At 41.6% G+C, this 21,303-nt stretch overlaps 1 non-coding gene across 1 annotated transcript; it reads left to right on the top strand.

Moving 5' to 3' along the window:
• The first annotated feature begins 3,303 nt into the window (after positions 1–3,303).
• On the top strand, positions 3,304–3,411 carry LOC130971302 (small nucleolar RNA R71). Its single transcript, XR_009082527.1, has one exon. It is a non-coding gene; the product is annotated as a small nucleolar RNA R71 (small nucleolar RNA).
• Positions 3,412–21,303: the final 17,892 nt, after the last annotated feature.

Genomic DNA, 21,303 nt, shown 5'->3' with positions numbered 1-21,303 from the left:
TCCATGTCTTGGAATTCCTCCTCAGATTCTTCTTCTCCAAAAATGTTCTTCCCTCTTTCGGCTCTTCTTATTCTCCGAAGAGTCCTTTGATCAATTTCAGAGATGATAGGAGAAGATCTTCCTATACCTGACATACAAACACACAACAGTAAACACACAAACCCAGAAATACAATGGAACTTCAATCTGTAGCTAGAATGAAGGTTTAGTTAGTTTAAACAAAAGTTCAAACAGTTAGTGGGTTAGTAAGAGTTAGAATAACAGAAAAGAAAAAGTGCTTAATCTAGACCTCCACTTCACTTAATCATTGTCAATCTATTTCAATCCCCGGCAACGGCGCCAAAAACTTGATGTGTGGAAAACGATCCAACACAAAACTCACCGGCAAGTGTACCGGGTCGCATCAAGTAATAATAACAAACATGAGTGAGGTCGATCCCACAGGGATTGAAGGATTGAGCAATTTTAGTTTAGTGGGTGATTTAGTCAAGCGAATCAAGTTTTGATTGAGTGATTTGTGTTTAACAAGAATTACATGACAGTAAATGTAAAGGGGGAAGGGAAAAGTGCAGTAAATTGAAGAACAGAATTGTAAAATTGCAGAATCTTAAAGAGCAAGAAAGTAAATGACTGAAACTTAAAGTGCAAGAAACTTAAATTGCAGTAACTTAAATGGCAAGAAAGGTAAATGGCTTGAATATAAAAGGGAATTGAGGAATGGGATTGCAAGATCTAAACAAAGAAGAAGTAAATTGCAGCAATTGATTGAGCATAATTTAAATCAGAAGCAAATATCATTCAAACAGAAAGAAAATAAAATGCAGCTAAGGTTCACAGAAGAACCAAGAGTGAATTATGATCTCAGGATCCTAAGGGCTTAGGTAGCAGAGCCTAAAACCCAATTTCCTTCCCAGATCTGAATTAACTAAGTAATTGACAGAAAATTAAAGAAGAAGCAATAGAAGAACAGAAATAGAATTGAATTATGCAGAAAGCAAAGTGAAAAGAGTTTGAATGGGAATTGGGACAGAATTTCCCCAATTTCACACACCCAGAACTCAAAAACAGAAGAGTAGAATTGCCCAAGTAAGAATGAGGAAGGAGATCAGTCAATTCTCCCTTAATCCTCTTAGTGCTCGGTCAATTCTCTCAAGAACAATTGCAAGAGAGCCAAAGCTCCAAAGGAAGGTGAAAGTAAAAATTCAAAAGCCAAGGTAAAAGTAAAAATTCAAAAGTGAGCATAAAAGTCGAAAATTCCAAAGTCAAAGTAAAGGTCCTAATTACATCAAACTAACTCCTATTTATACACTTTCTATTCTTGGATTTTGGGATTTGGATGGGCTTTTGATTTGGTGAAGAAAGGAATTAAAGTGGGGATTTAAGTTTGAATTTTCGGCCCATTAAAATCACTCCCAGGAGGCTGCCCTGCCCTTGTGGAGGGCAGGGCAGAAATTTGGTGCATGGTGCATGAGGTTGGTGCGGCCTTGGTGCGTGTTGATGCGAGTTGGTGCGGCCCTGGTTGAGGATTGGCGCGGCGTGGTGCGCAAGGATGCTGCCCTGCCCGCGCCAAGGGCAGGGCAGGAAGAGTTTGATGCGCCAGAATTGTGGAGTGCGCACGTTGGTGCTGCCAGGAGCGCAGAACGCTGCCCTGCCCGCGCCAAGGGCAGGGCAAAAATTTGTGGTGCGCCAGGGACGAGGAGCGTTGCGCGCCAGATGCTGCCAGGGTCGAAATTGGTGCGCCAAATTCTTGTGCCATCCAAATGCTGCCCTGCCCGCGCCAAGGGCAGGGCAGAGTTGCCATATTGCACGCCCGAGTTCGAGTCACGGAGGAGGCAAACACGCTACATTTTTTCTTGGCTTCTTGGCACGGCACTCATCTTTAAGTCTTGGCTTCCTCATGGTTCCTTGTTCGAACCTTGTAGCATGCATGGGTGATATTTTCCTTTGAATTTCTTTCCTTATAGAGCCCGATTCTGCCCTCCACAAGGGCAGGGCAGAGTTTGCTTTCTCTTGGTCCCAAGGCACCATTTTGTGCTCTGCCCTTGTAGTGGGCAGGGCAGAGTTGCCTATTCTTGTTTGGTTCTCTATGTTGCTCTCCTAGAGGGCAGTCTGCCCTTGTGGAGGGCAATGTTGCTTCCCCCATTTTATACGGCATGCTTCTTCTTGATTCGGCCACGCTTTTCTTTCCTCGGCTACACTTTTTATGCCACGCTTTTCCTTTTCTCTTCTTTTCTTCACCTATAATAAACCAAACAACCACTCAAAGTATCACTAAATTCAAGAGGCTTATAAATCAATTAAAATTCAATTAAAATTAGCTTAAACCTCATGATTTAACATTAATTTCATAGTGGTTGCTTGATTTAGAGAAGTTATGCATTTTCACTCCAAATCACTTACTTAGGATGCAAGAAAGTGCATAAATGCTAACAAAACAAGTGAAATTAGCTTGAAAAATGGGTATATGATGACTTGTCATCAACGCCCATTGAGGCCTTCCTCAGTGGCGTTCACTTCCTCTCCCTCCTCTCCAAATTCGGCCATGGTTATGGCTTTGCACTCTCCTTTTGGATTTTCTTCTGTATTACTTGGGAGAGTACTAGGAGGGAGTTCAGTAACTTTCTTGCTCAGCTGTCCCACTTGTGCTTCCAAATTCCTAATGGAAGACCTTGTTTCAGTCATGAAACTTTGAGTGGTTTTGATTAGATCAGAGACCATGGTTGCTAAGTCAGAGGGGTTCTGCTTAGAATTCTCTGTCTGTTGCTGAGAAGATGATGGAAAAGGCTTGCCATTGCTAAACCTGTTTCTTCCACCATTGTTGTTGTTGAAACCTTGTTGAGGTTTCTCTTGATTCTTCCATGAGAAATTTGGGTGATTTCTCCATGAAGAATTATAGGTGTTTCCATAGGGTTCTCCTAGGTAATTCACCTCTTCCATTGAAGGATTCTCAGGATCATAAGCTTCTTCCTCAGATGAAGCATCCTTAGTACTGCTTGGTGCATTTTGCATTCCAGACAAACTTTGAGAAATCAAATTGACTTGTTGAGTCAATATCTTGTTCTGAGCCAAAATGGCATTCAGAGCATCAATCTCAAGAACTCCTTTCTTCTGACTTGTCCCATTGTTCACAGGATTCCTTTCAGAAGTGTACATGAATTGGTTATTTGTAACCATTTCAATTAACTCTTGAGCTTCTGTAGGCGTCTTCTTCAGATGAAGAGATCCTCCAGCAGAGCTATCCAAAGACATCTTGGATAGTTCAGAGAGACCATCATAGAAAATACCTATGATGCTCCATGCAGAAAGCATGTCTGAGGGACATTTTCTGATTAATTGTTTGTATCTTTCCCAAGCTTCATAGAGGGATTCTCCATCCTTCTGTCTGAAGGTTTGGACTTCCACTCTAAGCTTACTCCATTTTTGAGGTGGAAAGAACTTTGCCAAGAAGGCATTGACTAGATTTTCCCAAGAGTCCAGGCTTTCTTTAGGTTGTGAGTCCAACCATATTCTAGCTCTGTCTCTTACAGCAAAAGGGAATAGCATCAGTCTGTAGACCTCAGGGTCAACCCCATTAGTCTTGACTGTGTCACAGATTTGCAAGAACTCAGCTAAAAACTGATGAGGATCTTCCAATGGAAATCCATGGAACTTGCAATTCTGTTGCATTAGAGAAACTAATTGAGGCTTAAGCTCGAAGTTGTTTGCTCCAATGGCAGGGATAGAGATGCTTCTCCCAAAGAAATTGGGAGTAGGTGCAGTAAAGTCACCCAGCACCTTCCTTGCATTGTTGGCATTGTTGTTGTTTTCGGCTGCCATGGGTTCTTCTTCTTTGAAGAATTCGGTTAGGTCCTCTACAGAGAGTTGTGCCTTACCTTCTCTTAGCTTTCGCTTCAAGGTCCTTTCAGGTTCAGGGTCAGCTTCAACAAGAATGCCTTTGTCTCTGCTCCTGCTCATATGAAAGAGAAGAGAACAAGAAAATGTGGAATTCTCTATGTCACAGTATAGAGATTCCTTGAGGTGTCAGAGGTAAAGAAAAATAGAAGAAGAAGGTAGAAGAATTCGAACTTGATTAGATAGAGTTCGAATTGTGCATTAAGAAGGGGTAGTACTCCATAAATAGAAGGATGTGGAAGGAAGGGAAGAGAATTTTCGAAAATTAATTAAAAAGATGTCAAAAACATTTTGAAAAATTGATTGATAATTTTCGAAAATTCAAAGTGGAAAAGAAATCAAGTGATTTTTGAAAAAGATTTTGAAATTAGAAGTTAAAAAGATTTGATTGAAAACTTATTTTGAAAAAGATGTGATTAAAAAGATATGATTGAAAAGATTTGATTTGAAAACAATTTTAAAAGATATGTTTTGAAAACAATTTTAAAAAGATTTGATTTTAAAAATTAATGACTTGCCTAACAAGAAAAGATATGATTCAAACATTAAACCTTCCTCAACAGAAAAGGCAACATACTTGAAATGTTCAATCAAATCATTAATTGTTAGTAAGTTTCTTTGAAAAAAAAGAAAGAAATTGATTTTGAAAACATTTGATTGAAAAGATATGATTTGAAAAAGATTTGATTTTGAAAAACTTTGAAAACTTGAAAAAAAATTGATTTGAAAAACAAAATCTTCCCCCTTGTGCCATCCTGGCGTTAAACGCCCAGAATGGTATCCATTCTGGCGTTTAACGCCCAAAATGCACCCTTTTTGGGCGTTAAACGCCCAACCAGGTACCCTGGCTGGCGTTTAAACGCCAGTCTGTCTTCTTCACTGGGCATTTTTGAATGCCCAGCTTTTTCTGTATAATTCCTCTGCAGTATGTTCTGAATCTTTAATTCTCTGTATTATTGACTTGAAAAGACATAAATTAAAAACATTTTTGGATTTTTAATAATCAAAATGCAACAAGAATCAAATAACAATGCATGCAAGACACCAAACTTAGTAGTTTGTATACTACTGACACTATATGAGACACATAAACACTCAAGTCAAAAGAATTCAAAGATCAGAGTAAGAAATCATCAAGAATTACTTGAAGATCCTTAAGACACATGAATGAATGTATGCAATTGACACCAAACTTAAGATGAGACACTAGACTCAAGCAAGAAACATCAAATATTTTTGGTTTTTTTTTTTGATTTTGTGAATTTTTTTGTGATTTTCGAACATTAAGTGGAAAAAGATATCAAAATTCTTAATGAGAATTCCAGGAATCAGTGCAATGCTAGTCTAAGACTCCAGTCCAGGAATTAGACATGGCTTCACAGCCAGCCAAGCTTTCAAAGAAAGCTTCGGTCCAAAACACTAGACATGGCCAAAGGCCAGCCAAGCCTTAGCAGATCACTGCTCCAAAAGCAAGATTGATAAAAAATCAACAAGCTTCTGTGATGATAAGTTGAAACCTCGGTCCAATGAGATTAGACATGGCTTCTCAGCCAGCCAGATTTCAACAAATCATCATGAAACTCTAGAATTCATCTTCAAGAATTTCGAAAAAAATAAATACCTAATCTAAGCAACAAGATGAACCGTCAGTTGTCCATACACAAACAATCCCCGGCAACGGCGCCAAAAACTTGGTGCACGAAATTGTGATCAATACTTTTCACAGCTCAAATAATCCCCGGTAATGAATCCAAAAACTTGGTGTTCACTACCATGGCATAAACACAACTTCGCACAACTAACCAGCAAGTGCACTGGGTCGTCCAAGTAATAAACCTTACGCGAGTAAGGGTCGATCCCACGGAGATTGTTGCTATGAAGCAAGCTATGGTCACCTTGTAAATCTCAGTCAGGCAGACTCAAATGGGTATAGTGATAAACGAATAAAGCATAAAGATAAAGATAGAGATACTTATGTATATCATTGGTGAGAGCTTCAGATAAGCGTATGAAGATGCCTTCCCTTCCGTCTCTCTGCTTTCCTACAGTCTTCATCCAATCCTTCTTACTCCTTTCCATGGCAAGCTCATGTAGGGTTTCACCGTTGTCAGTGGCTACCTCCCATCCTCTCAGTGAAAATGTTCCCATGCTCTGTCACAGCATATGGCTAATCAGCTGTCGGTTCTCGGTCAGGCCGAAATAAAATCCATCGATTCTTTTGCGTCTGTCACTAACGCCCCGCCTGCTAGGAGTTTGAAGCACGTCACAGTCATTCAATCATTGAATCCTACTCAGAATACCACAGACAAGGTTTAGACCTTCCGGATTCTCTTGAATGCCGCCATCAGTTCTCGCCTATACCACGAAGATTCCGGTTAAAGAATCCAAGAGATATTCACTAGAGCCTCGTATGCTTGTAGAACAAGAGTGGTTGTCAGTCACTTTGTTCATGAGTGAGAATGATGATGAGTGTCACGGATCATCACATTCATCAAGTTGAAGAACAAGTGATATCTTGGACAAAGAACAAGCGGAATTGAATAGAAGAACAATAGTAATTGCATTAATACTCGAGGTACAGCAGAGCTCCACACCTTAATCTATGGTGTGTAGAAACTCCACCGTTGAAAATACATAAGAACAAGGTCTAGGCATGACCGAATGGCCAGCCTCCCAAAGAGGGTTCAATCATAAAAACATGATCAAAAGATCTAAAGAAAAAGGTTCCAAAGATCAAAAGATGAAAATACAATAGTAAAAGGTCCTACTTATAGAAAACTAGTAGCCTAAGGTGTACAGAGATGAGTAAATGACATAAAAATCCACTTCCGGGCCCACTTGGTGTGTGCTTGGGCTGAGCAATGAAGCATTTTCGTGTAGAGACTCTTCTTGGAGTTAAACGCCAGCTTTTATGCCAGTTTGGGCGTTTAACTCCCATTTAGGTGCCAGTTCCGGCGTTTAACGCTGGAATTTCTTGAGGTGACTTTGAACGCCAGTTTGGGCCATCAAATCTTGGGCAAAGTATAGACTATCATATATTTCTGGAAAGCCCAGGATGTCTACTTTCCAACGTCGTTGAGAGCGCGCCAATTGGGCTTCTGTAACTCCAGAAAATCCACTTCGAGTGCAGGGAGGTCAGAATCCAACAGCATCTGCAGTCCTTTTGAGTCTCTGGATCAGATTTTTGCTCAGATCCCTCAATTTCAGCCAGAAAATACCTGAAATCATAGAAAAACACACAAACTCATAGTAAAGTCCAGAAAAGTGAATTTTAATTAAAAACTAATAAAAATATGCTAAAAACTAACTAGATCATACTAAAAACATACTAAAAACAATGCCAAAAAGCGTACAAATTATCCGCTCATCAGAGGTCTATGTGGATGACATGTTGATAAAGACACAAAGTGAAGAAACATTACTAACCGACTTGGTTCAAGTGTTCAACACCATACGGAAGCACGGCATGCGACTCAACCCGGCTAAATGCACCTTCGCAATGGAAGCAGGTAAATTCTTGGGCTTTATGCTCACACAAAGAAGAATTGAGGCAAATCCAGATAATGCCAGGCCATACTCAACATGAAAAGCCCAACCTACGTCAAAGAGGTACAACAACTCAATGGGAGATTGGCGGCCTTGTCCAGATTCCTAGCAGGATCAGCAATAAGATCCCTCCCCTTCTACGCTACCTTAAGGAAGGGAAAGAACTTCGAGTGGACAACGGAATGTGAACAAGCCTTCCGAGACTTCAAAGAATTCTTGGGACAGCCCCCTATCCTATCTCGACCACAAGAGGGAGAACCACTCATACTGTACCTCACAGTAGGAAGTCGGGCAATAGCCTCAACACTAATTAGAGAAGATGAAGGGGGAGAGCAACCCGTCTACTTTATTAGTAAAGCACTGCAGGGGTCAGAGCTGAACTACCAGAAAATAGAGAAGTTTGCCTATGCTCTGATACTCGCATCTCGACGACTTCACCCACACTTCCAAGCGCACACCATTAAAGTTCGGACCAACCAGCCCATAAAAGGGATATTGCAGAAAATAGATCTAGCAGGAAGAATCCTACAGTGGGCAATCGAGTTGTCCGAGTTTGACCTCCGATACGAGGCGCGGACAGCCATTAAATCACAATACCTAACCGACTTCATCGCAGAATTCACAGACACCACGGAAATCCCCATAGAATGGAACATATACGTGGACAGTTCCTCGAATAAAATCGGAAGCGGTGCAGGTGTGATAATCGAAAGCAACCAAGGAACCCAACTTAAGCTTTCCCTAAAATTCGAATTCCCGGCCTCAAACAACCAGGCGGAATATGAAGCGTTATTAGCTGGTTTGAAGCTGGCTAGGGAAGTTGGAGCTCAGAAACTCAACATCTACAGTGACTCACAAGTCGTTACCTCACAAATAACGGGAAGCTACCAAGCCAAAGATCCTACCATGAAAAAATATTTGGATAAAACCAAAGAATAGCTCAGACAACTCGGGGAATATAGGATCTGCCACATACCACGCGAGCAAAATGCCCGAGCTGACGCACTTTCAAAACTAGCCAGCACCAAACCAGGGGGCAACAATAGAAGCCTCATCCAGGAAATACTACAGAACCTATCAATATCGGAAGAAGAAAAATCCTAGCCATAACAGGTTGGGATCAAGGATAGATGACCCCCATAATTAACTACCTCAAAATAGAAGCGCTCCCTACAGATGAAAAGGAGGCAAAGAGGTTAAAAAGGGAGGCACAGTACTACACTATCATAAACAACACCCTATACAAAAGAGGGATCTCAACACCATTGTTAAAATGCGTACCGACCTCCAATACAAAGGAAGTCTTGGAGGAAGTACACAGCGGCATTTGTGGCAATCATCTCGGAGCGCAAGCTCTCACCAAAAAGGTACTCCGGGCGGGATTCTATTGGCCAACTCTACGAAAGGAAGCTACCAAATTTGTAAAGACATGTCCACCATGTCAGAAGCATGCCAACTTTCACATCGCCCCGCCGGAAAAACTCATCAGCGTGACCTCACCCTGGCCATTTGCAAAGTGGGGACTCGATCTTCTCGGACCCTTTCCCCAAGGATCGGGACAAGTTAAGTTCCTCATAGTAGGGGTAGACTACTTCACAAAATGGATCGAGGCAGAACCCCTAGCCAACACCACTGCTCAAAGAAGTCGAAAATTCCTATATAGGAACATCATTACAAGGTTCGGGGTTCCATACTCCATCACCACAGATAATGGCTCCCAATTCACAGATGCAGGCTTCAGAAAACTAATAGCCGACTTGAACATAAAACACCAGTTCACCTCCAACGAACATCCCCAAGCCAATGGACAAGCCGAAGCGGCCAACAAAGTCATATTGGCTGGGCTGAAACGGAGACTGTAATAAGCAAAGGGAGCTTGGGCCGAGGAACTTCCACAAGTCCTATAGGCGTATCGAACAACTCCATATTCTACTACGAACGAATCACCATTTCGATTAGCATACGGAGTGGAGGCAATGATTCCAATAGAAGTCGAGGAAGGGTCTCCCCGAGTATTCCACTATAATGAACAAACCAACTCTCAACTTCAAAGAGAAGAGCTCGACCTACTTCCGGAAATCCAAGAAAGAGCTCGGATCAGAGAAGAAGCACTAAAGCGGCGAATGGCTTCTAGGTATAATCAAAAGGTAGTGCCAAGGGGTTTTGCTGAGAATGATCTCATCTTAATCCAAAATGATATTGGAACAACTCGACCCAGAGAAGAAAAGCTGGCAACCAACTGGAAAGAACCCTACCGAGTCACAGAAGTACTTGGGAAAGGCTACTACAGACTGTCCGAACTCGAGGGACGAGAACTCCCCAGATCATGGCACGCCTGCAACCTAAGAAGGTACTATAGCTAGGACAGGTAAAAGATCTCATCACAAGATGCACTCTTTTTCCTGAAAAGGTTTTTTAATAAGGCGTCAAGATTGAGATTTAATCCGACTTAAGGGTACGGAAAACTCCCGCATGTATATATTTGCACTTTCTTTGAATAAAATACATTTCAGATATTCTACAAATTCCCAAGACGCATTAATCTAAAGCATTCATCGTCCGATTATAAAGCAACGGATCGAACAGAAAGTGAAGAACAGATTCACTATACGATCTCGATAGGAATGATCAACCGACAAAGGTGAAAACGCGATTCACCTAAAGGTTGATTAAACCAGGACAGAAACCAACATCTACAAATCGGCAAAGATGAACACAGAATAATGCAAGAAGTTATCGAAAGTAATCCCAAAAGAACCTGACGAGGTCTTATGGATTGCTATATAATAACTTAAAAAGACTGGCCGACACTAAAAAGTTGGACCAAGTCAACCCAAGTTATCAGCAAATCCTTGGAAAGAGGTCTGGCCAATCCTATTAAAGAGGAATTGCTATAACTTAGAAGAGATCGACCTAATGAAGTCGGTCTCCTACAAGACAAGTTGTAAAAGTAATCCCTGAAAGAGACCTAACAAAGGTCCAAGAAAGAGGATTACAAAAACAACTTAGAAGAGATCGACCTAACGAAGTCGGTCTCCTACAAAACAAGTTGTAAAAGTAATCCCTGAAAGAGACCTAACAAAGGTCCAAGAAAGAGGATTGCAAAAATAACGTAGAAGAGATTGACCTAACAAAGTCGGTATCCTACAAAATAAGTTGTAAAAGTAATCCCTGAAAGAGACCTAACAAAGGTCCAAGAGAGAGGATTGCAAAAAGAACTTAGAAGAGATCGACCTAACGAAGTCGGTCTCCTACAAAACAAGTTGTAAAAGTAATCCCTGAAAGAGACCTAACAAAGGTCCAAGAAAGAGGATTGCAAAAACAACTTAGAAGAGATCGACCTAACGAAGTCGATCCCCTACAAGACAAGTTGAAAAAGTAATCCCTGAAAGAGACCTAACAAAGGTCCAAGAAAGAGGATCACAAAAACAACTTAGAAGAAATCGACCTAACGAAGTCGGTCTCCTACAAAACAAGATAATCCCTGAAAGAGACCTGAACAAGGTCCAAAAAAAAGGATTATCCAAAAACTCGACAGAGTCCAGTATGACGAAGTCGGCCCGAAAAAGATAAAGTTACAAAAGGTAAAACCTCAAAAGAGATCTGAACAAGATCTAAGAAAAAAAGGATCACCTAGTAACAAAGCGTGGACCGACATGAAGAAGTCGGACTAAAGCTACAAAAAGTTATAAAAAGTAATCCCAAGGGGCTGCTCGAAAAGATCAATTGAGAAGATCAACCAACAGAGGGGAGATAATTCGACCCGATAGACCTTGACCTCGCCACAAAAGTGATCAAAAGAGGATGGATAAAAAACAACTCTGAAAATCCCAGGTAAATGATAAAGAAAGCTGCAAGCAAGCATATCGCAGTTATCATAAAACAAAGACTCAATAGGCCGCTTGAAGCCAAACCCAAGAGCCAGAGAAACCATTTTGTTTTTCAAAATAAAGTTGCTAAAAATAGCAACTGGAGTATCAACAGTCAACAAAGCATCATTTACAAAAAAAAAAAGAGTTCAAAGCCCACAAACTGGGCTATTTACACAAATACTTAAAAAAGGAGGTCAACCAAGATCTAGAGCCTTCCCGGCAGCATCAGTACGGGGAGAAGGAGGGCAAGTCTGAATAGGCACAGCATCTACAGTTCCATCCTCCCGGTTCAGAATCTGGCAATCCGGATTGGACGTAACGGGAGGAACCGAGGAGGTCGACACTTTAAGAGAAGGCATTGGGGGAGGGTCAGCATCATCATCATCTTGGTCATCAGGGACAATCTTACCATCCCTCACAACATTGTCCAGGCTGACGAGAGTCAAGTCGGCATTAGGAGCAACAATCCGGAACTGCTCCATCAGGTTCTCGGAGGCGGCAGTTACGCTGCCCACAAGGTGACCCTGAAGCTCGGCATAATTAACCCGAGCAGTTTCCAAATCATCCCGGAGATGCATTAATTCCCTATAAGCTGAGACATAGCTATCCTTATGCTTCACTGCCATGTCCTCAGCCAACTTCAAAGAAGCAGCCAAGGCAATAGAGTTGGCCTTCTCACCCTCCAGCTCCTTCTCTACCTTCGCCAACTTCACCTCCAACTCATCCTTCAGACCCTTGATCTGATCAAATTCTGATTTGGCCTCCTCCATAAAGGATTTTGTGGCATGAATCGGGATCCCCTGAACTGTTCGGAAAATAGCCGCACCCATATGAGCCATTTTCACACTACTTTTGGTGATAAAATCCAGATGCTGAAGAAGAGACACGTCGTCCATAGAAAGCCCACTATAGGGGGCAAATTGCTGGTCAACAAACTCGATAGCAGTAAAATCCGGGGCATCCAGGTTAAAGGGCTCGGATGTTTTTTGCTTTTTTAAAGGAGGAGCACCAGAAGCAACGGCAGAAGTCTGTGGAGGATCGACCTGACGAAACCGAGGAGTAGGAATTGCTTTCCTCAGCCTGGGAGAACTCGGCACAGGAGGCTTCACTGGAACCAGAGAAGATCCCTCTCCGGCCACTTTAGCCGAGATGTTCAGAGCAGCAGTTGCCTTCTTTGCCCTTTTAAAGGCCTTCATGGAGTCATTGTTCTTGGACATTTCTGCAAATACAAAATCAGCCACAACAAAGAGTTACAAATCCAAAAAAAAAAAGAGGGAAACAAGTATAGAAACAAGTCAGACAAGTACCCAAAACAGTTCGAACCAAGGACGAATCATTCAGAAACCTTTTTGTATCAATATGAGGTGGTTTCTCCCAGAGATCCTCAAGAACAACAACAAAGGTACGCTCAACATCATCAAGCATCTCCCAGGTATAGGGAGACACTCTTACATCCTTCTGCCACTCTAGAGGGAAAGAAGGCTCATCATTTTCATCAAGAAAAAAGGGGCGGGCCCCCTCAACAGCACGAACCTTAAAGAAGTAATTCTTGAAGTCCTTAAAGGACTCGTCATACATAGCAAAAACTTTATGGCCCTGGGCAGACCTGAAGGAAACCCATGAAGCTTTCTTTTTTGAAGAACCGCCGGGCTTGGCGGAAACAAACAAGTAACGGAAAAGAGTTTGAGAGGGTGTTACATCTAAGTCTCGGCAGAGAAGCTGGAAAATTTTAATAAAACCCCAGGAATTTGGGTGAAGCTGGGATGGGGCAATGTTACACGACCACAACAGGTCGGTCTCGAAAGTAGTAAAAGGAAAAGTAACGTTCAACTGACTGAAGAAGTATTCATAAGCATAAAAGAAGGGACGCTCTCCCTCAACGGAAGTCGGAAAACAAACTCTCTCGTCAGAATCAGGAGCAACAAGCTCATAATCCTCCTCACGGGCATTGTTACCACAAATCCTATGGCGCTTCCTCAGCTTTGTGCAAAACTCAGCATCCACAACAGAAACACACAACAAAATAAGGGAGTCCAGCCAATCGGACATCCCCTCTGGAACTCTGGAAGACATCTCTACAATGTTATTGCGAGAAGACATGAGGCCAACTAATCCTACAAGTAAGAAAAGAAGATGGGGTTACTACAAACATCTCGGACAAAGGGAGAAAACAACTCGGTCAATACTTCTCAAGCGATGAAAACAAAGAAAAGAAAAACCCCAAGACTCAAACCAAAGTCCTGGGGCATCCTTTGGAGGCAATAACAAAGCAAGATTTCCAGAAATCAATCTACAAGCTTACATCCCAGCATGTTTCAAAAAGAAATTCAAAAAACAGCAAACACCTTTCTTCAAGGAGAAACACAAAAATCATTACATTCTACCAAACACGCCAAGCAGAGACCATTAAGGATGCAACCTTTTTCAAGATCAGACAAAAAGTAAATCCCCAAACAAAGCGAGGAACAGACGCAGATTTTTATCAAGTATCAGGCAGGAAAAAATCATAAGCGACAATAAAACCCTAGAAAGCCTCAACAGAAAAGCCAAGAGAATGCATAAAGGAAAGAGGGGAAAAACATGTCAAGCAAATACAAGACCACGAAAAGATTCAAACTTTCAAACATGCAAAATCAAAGCTTCACCAAAAAATTGAAAATGAAGCTACAAGAAAGCCAATACTATCCTGGAAAGAACAGCAAGCTTCAAAGAAATTGAAGATGGAAGACGAAATCTGTGACGCCCTCTCACAAGCAAAAACGCGAACAATAGCAATGTCGCAGAAGAGAAAACACAAAAACTACAAAAACTCCAAAAGAAAGCAGAAGCGCAAACAAAAGAACAGAAAGCAAATAGAGCAGAGAAAAGAAGTTACGAAAAGGCTAAAGGAGAGAAACTGTTTCTGGGTTTTCAAAATCAAAGTAAAGAGCCAAAGGGAAACGGGGCAATAAATGCTCAAATTAAAGAAGGCATTAAACCCTCGCACGTTCCCAAAAAAGCGCCGATATAAAAGCGCGCGTCTTTTAGAAGAAACATTCTACATTCAAAGCTGCTACAAAAGGAATCAACAAAATGCTTGAGTTCGGCTTCACCAAAGAAAGACCGAAGTCAAGGACTCGACCTCAAAAAGAAGACCGAGCTCAAGCAGGGGCACTGTTCATATCCTGGGTCAAGTTGTCCGACCCGGGATGTTCTACAGACAAAGCGACCGACCTCTTCAGGTCAGGACAATCCGACTTCTTCTCAAAGAGCTCGGCCAAGTCACGAGAAAGCCCAAACAAAGGGCCCAAATAGAGGAACACGCACCAGATCCTAAAGCAACCCAAGCCTACAAGAGAAGGGCGGTTCCCTTGAAGATAAGATGACCTCACTTGAAGATAAGATAAAGATAAGATAAGATAACTAACTTATCTTATCCACAGGAGACCACATCTCACCATTATAAATACACTGGAGCACCCAGGTATAACTCAGATTCTGATCCTATTCAATACCTGCTTAATACCCTTGCTAACTTAAGCATCGGAGTCCCTTGCAGGTACCCCCCACCCTCCGGGGACGAAGGATCAGCAGCACTTTCAGTTCCACAAGTCGGACACACCAGCTCCGGCCACTATACACCTGCCGAACACATCGGCTCCGACCAACACAGAAGATCTCGACCGAGATCGACCTATAGTTTCAGGTAACCCTCGGAACACCCTCCATCGAAGTCAGTAGCTTTGAGTTGAACCCTCAGCTCATTATCATGGTACAGCAAAGTTGCCAGTATTTTGGTCTTTCACAGGAAGAACCTATAGAGTTTCTGGCACAATTTTTACAAATTGCTGACACAGTACATGATAAGAAAGTAGATCAGGATGTCTACAGATTGTTGCTATTTCCATTTGCTGTAAAAGACCAAGCTAAAAGGTGGTTAAATAACCAACCTAAAGACAGCATAAAGACATGGAAACAGCTGTCAGAAAAATTCCTAAATCACTATTTTCTTCCAAAACGGATAACACAGCTAAGGCTGAGCATCCAAGGCTTCAAATAAGGAGATAATGAATCCCTTTATGATGCCTGATGACAAGTCATCATATACCCATTTTTCAAGCTAATTTCACTTGTTTTGTTAGCATTTATGCACTTTCTTGCATCCTAAGTAAGTGATTTGGAGTGAAAATGCATAACTTCTCTAAATCAAGCAACCACTATGAAATTAATGTTAAATCATGAGGTTTAAGCTAATTTTAATTGAATTTTAATTGATTTATAAGCCTCTTGAATTTAGTGATACTTTGAGTGGTTGTTTTGGCTTATTGTAGGTGAAGAAAAGAAAAGAAAATGAAAAGCGTGGCCTAAGAAGCGTAACACAAGAAAAGGAAAGCGTGGCCAAAGAGGAGAGAAGCGTGCCGCATTGCAATGGGGGAAGCAACATTGCCCTCCACAAGGGCAGACTGCCCTCTAGGAGAGCAACATAGAGAACCAAACAAGAATAGGCAACTCTGCCCTGCCCACTACAAGGGCAGAGCACAAAATGGTGCCTTGGGACCAAGAGAAAGCAAACTCTGCCCTGCCCTTGTGGAGGGCAGAATCGGGCTCCATAAGGAAAGAAATTCAAAGGAAAATATCACCCATGCATGCTACAAGGTTCGAACAAGGAACCATGAGGAAGCCAAGACTTAAAGATGAGTGCCGTGCCAAGAAGCCAAGAAAAAATGTAGCGTGTTTGCCTCCTCCGTGACTCGAACTCGGGCGTACAATATGGCAACTCTGCCCTGCCCTTGGCGCGGGCAGGGCAGCATTTGGATGGCACAAGAACTTGGCGCACCAAGCAACAAATTTGGCGCACCAATTTCCTTCCCTGGCAGCATCTGGCGCGCAACGCTACTCCCCTGGTGCACCAAAGCTTTCCTGCCCTGCCCTTGGCGCGGGCAGGGCAGCGTCTGGCAGCACCAACGCGCGCACTCCTCAAATCTGGCGCATCAACTTTTCTGCCCTGCCCTTGGCGCGGGCAGGGCAGCATCTGGCCGCACCAACTCGCGCCAGACTCGCACCACGCTGCATCAACACGCACCAAGGCCGCACCAACCTCATGCACCATGCACCAAATTTCTGCCCTGCCCTCCATAAGGGCAGGGCAGCCTCCTGGGAGTGATTTTCATGGGCCGAAAATTCAAACTAAAATCCCATTTTAATTCATTTCTTCACCAAATCAAAAGCCCATCCAAATCCCAAAATCCAAGAATAGAAAGTGTATAAATAGGAGTTAGTTTGATGTAATTAGGACTTTTATGCTCACTTTTGAATTTTTACTTTTACCTTGGCTTTTAAATTTTTACTTTCACCTTCCTTTGGAGCTTTGGCTCTCTTGCAATTGTTCTTGAGAGAATTGACCGAGCACTAAGAGGATTAAGGGAGAATTGACTGATCTCCTTCCTCATTCTTACTTGGGCAATTCTACTCTTCTGTTTTTGAGTTTTGGGTGTGTGAAATTGGGGAAATTCTGTCCCAATTCCCATTCAAACTCTTTTCACTTTGTTTTCTGCATAATTCAATTCTATTTCTGTTCTTCTATTGCTTCTTCTTTAATTTTCTGTCAATTACTTAGTTAATTCAGATCTGGGAAGGAAATTGGGTTTTAGGCTCTGCTACCTAAGCCCTTGGGATCCTGAGATCATAATTCACTCTTGGTTCTTCTGTGAACCTTAGCTGCATTTTATTTTCTTTCTGTTTGAATGATATTTGCTTCTGATTTAAATTCTGCTCAATCAATTGCTGCAATTTACTTCTTCTTTGTTTAGATCTTGCAATCCCATTCCTCAATTCCCTTTTATATTCAAGCCATTTACCTTTCTTGCCATTTAAGTTACTGCAATTTAAGTTTCTTGCACTTTAAGTTTCAGTCATTTACTTTCTTGCTCTTTAAGATTCTGCAACTTTACAATTTTGTTCTTCAATTTACTGCACATTTCCCTTCCCCCTTTACATTTACTGTCATGTAATTCTTGTTAAACACAAATCACTCAATCAAAACTTGATTCGCTTGACTAAATCACCCACTAAACTAAAATTGCTCAATCCTTCAATCCCTGTGGGATCGACCTCACTCATGTGAGTTATTATTACTTGATGCGACCCGGTACACTTGCCGGTGAGTTTTGTGTTGGATCGTTTTCCACACATCAAGTTTTTGGCGCCGTTGCCGGGGATTGAAATAGATTGACAATGATTAAGTGAAGTGGAGGTCTAGATTAAGCACTTTTTCTTTTCTGTTATTCTAACTCTTACTAACCCACTAACTGTTTGAACTTTTGTTTAAACTAACTAAACCTTCATTCTAGCTACAGATTGAAGTTCCATTGTATTTCTGGGTTTGTGTGTTTACTGTTGTGTGTTTGTATGTCAGGTATAGGAAGATCTTCTCCTATCATCTCTGAAATTGATCAAAGGACTCTTCGGAGAATAAGAAGAGCCGAAAGAGGGAAGAACATTGTTGGAGAAGAAGAATCTGAGGAGGAATTCCAAGACATGGAAGGAGATACCAATCAACCAGAAGAAGGAGCCAACAATAATCACCAATAGAGAAGAGTCTTGGCTTCATACACATTTGCAAATGCCAAGCATTATGGGAGTAGCATTCTTCCTCCCAATGTCAATGCAAACAACTTTGAACTCAAGCCACAACTCATCACTCTGGTGCAAAACAATTGTTCTTTTGGAGGAGGGCCTTTGGAGGATCCAAACCAACATTTGTCTACTTTCTTGAGAATCTGTGACACAGTGAAAACAAATGGTGTACCTCCTGATAGCTACAAGTTGCTGCTCTTCCCATTCTCTCTCAGAGACAAAGCCACTCAATGGCTAGAGACCTTTCCAAAAGAAAGCATCAACACTTGGGATGACTTGGTGAGCAAGTTCCTTGCCAAATTCTATCCCCCTCAAAGAGTCCTAAGGTTGAAGACAGAGGTTCAAACATTCACTCAAATGGAGGCCGAGAACTTATATGAAGCATGGGAAAGATATAAGGCTCTATTGAGGAAATGTCCCCCAGAAATGTTTACTGAATGGGATAAGTTGCAAAACTTCTATGAAGGACTCACTCTTAAAGCTCAAGAGGCTCTTGATCATTCTGCAGGAGGATCCTTGTAACTCATGAAGACCACAGAGGAAGCTCAAAACCTTATTGAGATGGTGGCCAACAACCAATATTTCTTTGCTCATCAAAGACAACGCCAACCATCACAAAGAAGAGGAGTAATGGAGTTGGAAGGAGTTGATTCAATCTTAGCTCAAAACAAGATGATGCAGCAGCAGATTCAACAACAATTTGAGCAAATGGCTAAGAGAATTGATGGCTTGCAAGTGGCAGCAGTGAGCACCACAAGCCAACCTCCAACCACTTGGGTGCAAAGTGAAGAAACTCAAGAAGAGCAACAACAAGAGCAAGTCCAATACATGCACAACCAAAATCCTGGAACAAATGAAGTCTATGGTGATACCTACAATACATCTTGGAAGAACCATCCCAACCTCAGATGGGGAGACAACCATAACCAAAACCAACAACCATGGCAAAGAAACACAAGCCAAAACAATTGGAAAAATACAAACCATAACCCCCAGCCAAACACTAACCAAAACTCATACAGAAAACCACAAAACAACTACCCAAATTCTAACCAATACCCACCCAATAACCAACCAACTAACCAAAACACTTATCATCACCCATCAACACCCCAAAATCAACCCATCTCACAAGACTCACAAAGAATCACCAATCTAGAGCTGCTCATGGAGAAACTGATGAAAAACCAAGAAATGACAACCAAGAATCAAGAAGCCTCCATGAAGAACTTAGAGAGGCAGATTGGACAAATCTCCAAGAAGATTTCTATTGACAAACCATCAAGTTCACTACCTAGTGACACCATTCCCAACCCAAAGGAAGAATGCAAGGTTGTGCAACTGAGAAGTGGAAGAGTGTTAACAGATGGTAACCAAGGAGCAACAAAGAAGCTCATGGAGAATGACACTGAGCCAACAAAGAATGATGAAGCCATCAACAAAGACACAATAAGCAAAAATGCTCCAGAAAAACTCACAGAGGAAGACAACAAACCACAGAATTTGAAGAAAGGAAAGAAGATTTTGGAGGAACCAATTCCAAAACAATATCAAGTGGAGAAGAGCTCAACATCACCATTGCCTTATCCACAGAGATTTCACAAGGAAACAAAGGATCAGCACTTCCACAAATTTCTTGAGACTTTCAAGAAGCTAGAGGTTAACATACCCTTGGCAGAGGCTTTGGAGCAAATGCCTTTGTATGCCAAGTTTCTAAAGGAGCTCATCAACAAGAAGAGACAGTGGAATGAAAAAGAGACTGTAATGCTCAGTGAAGAATGCAGTGCACTCATTAAAAAGGGACTCCCTCCCAAGCTTGAGGACCCTGGAGGTTTCTTCTTACCATGCACTATTGGGAACCTATTCATTAACAAGGGGATGTGCAATCTGGGAGCAAGCATAAATCTAATCCCATATTCTCTAGTAAAAAAGCTTGGCATAGAGGAGGTGAAACCAACAGAGATGTCTTTAGAATTAGTGGACCACTCAATAGTATATCCTAAAGGGCTGATTGAAAACCTTTTAGTTAAGGTTGACAAGTTTATCTACCCAGCAGATTTTGTGATCCTGGATTCTTCAGAGCATGGAAATGATGCCATAATACTTGGTCGACCATTTTTGGCCACTGCTAGAGCCATTGTGGACATAGAGCAAGGAGAGTTAACCCTCAGGATGCATGAGGAGAGCATCATCCTGAAAGTCTTCCCAGAATTACAAAAGGATGAAGAAACGAGCAAAATGAGTGATGATATCCTTCCAAAGCAATCAACTGAAAAGGAAGTGGAACAGAAAAACAAACAGATGCAAGAAGAAAAGGGGATTCACAAGGAAGCAGGGGTGATCAGCAAGAAGGAAGGCATATCAACTCAGGTAACTGTCAAGAAAGGAAGATCAACAAGCAAGAAAAAGGTGAAGAGCAAGAAAAAGGCTCACAAGGGGTGGAAGAACAAGAAAATCCCAACTGAAGGATTCTCTAAGGGTGATAAGGTGCAACTAGTATATCAACAGCATGGAGCAGAAGATTATTACACTGTCAACCAAATTCTTTCTCTTGAGCATATGGAAATTGAGCATCAAAGCACACAGAGAAAGCTGACAGTGAGAGGTGACAAATTGAGACATCACCAACATCAACCACCTTAAAGGGAGGTCAATGTCAAGCTAATGACAATAAAAGAGCGCTTCATGGGAGGCAACCCATGGTTTAAGATTTCTGTCTTCTCTTTTATTTAATAAGCTATGATTCTTCTCAATATGGTGTTGAATTTTCATGCCTGGTAAATGCATATGTCATTTTGAAGCACATAGCAAACTTCTAAGTTTGGTGTACCTTAAGGCACACCCAATTTCATTGTTCAAAGAAGAGGATTGTCTTTTAGAGCATATACACAAGTCTTTTGATAAAGCATGTGACCAAACACTAAGTTTGGTGTCTGCATATGCAACAAGGTTCAGAGGATCATTTTCCAAGCATGGACTCAAAACCATACAGATAAGGGATCATACATCAATTTGTTTTAAAAATGCATCAATTGTGAGAACGGTTTGCATTGTTAAGCCATCCCCTTAATAAAATATAAGTTTGGTGTTCACCAACTTTTAACATTTTATTTAGGGACACAATTGATCACAAAATTTTTTTTTAAACTATTAAACAAACCAAAACAATCTATTTTTGCAAATAAGTTGTCACGGTTATATCATACCCTAAGCTTGCTGTTTTGATTATTGCAGGAGAAAAAGGTTAAGACAAACACAAGGAGGGGCCACGGCTAGGAGGAGCTATGTGAGGGAGGTCACATGTGCCTAGGAGAACGTGCTCATGGGGAACAAAATTTGCATGCATGCAACATTGGACACCGAAGTGCATGCAGCCAAT

Source organism: Arachis stenosperma, chromosome 3, assembly GCF_014773155.1.
Source record: "Arachis stenosperma cultivar V10309 chromosome 3, arast.V10309.gnm1.PFL2, whole genome shotgun sequence".
In the NCBI taxonomy this organism is placed as follows: domain Eukaryota; kingdom Viridiplantae; phylum Streptophyta; class Magnoliopsida; order Fabales; family Fabaceae; genus Arachis; species Arachis stenosperma.
This window is presented reverse-complemented; position numbering and strand designations above follow the sequence as displayed.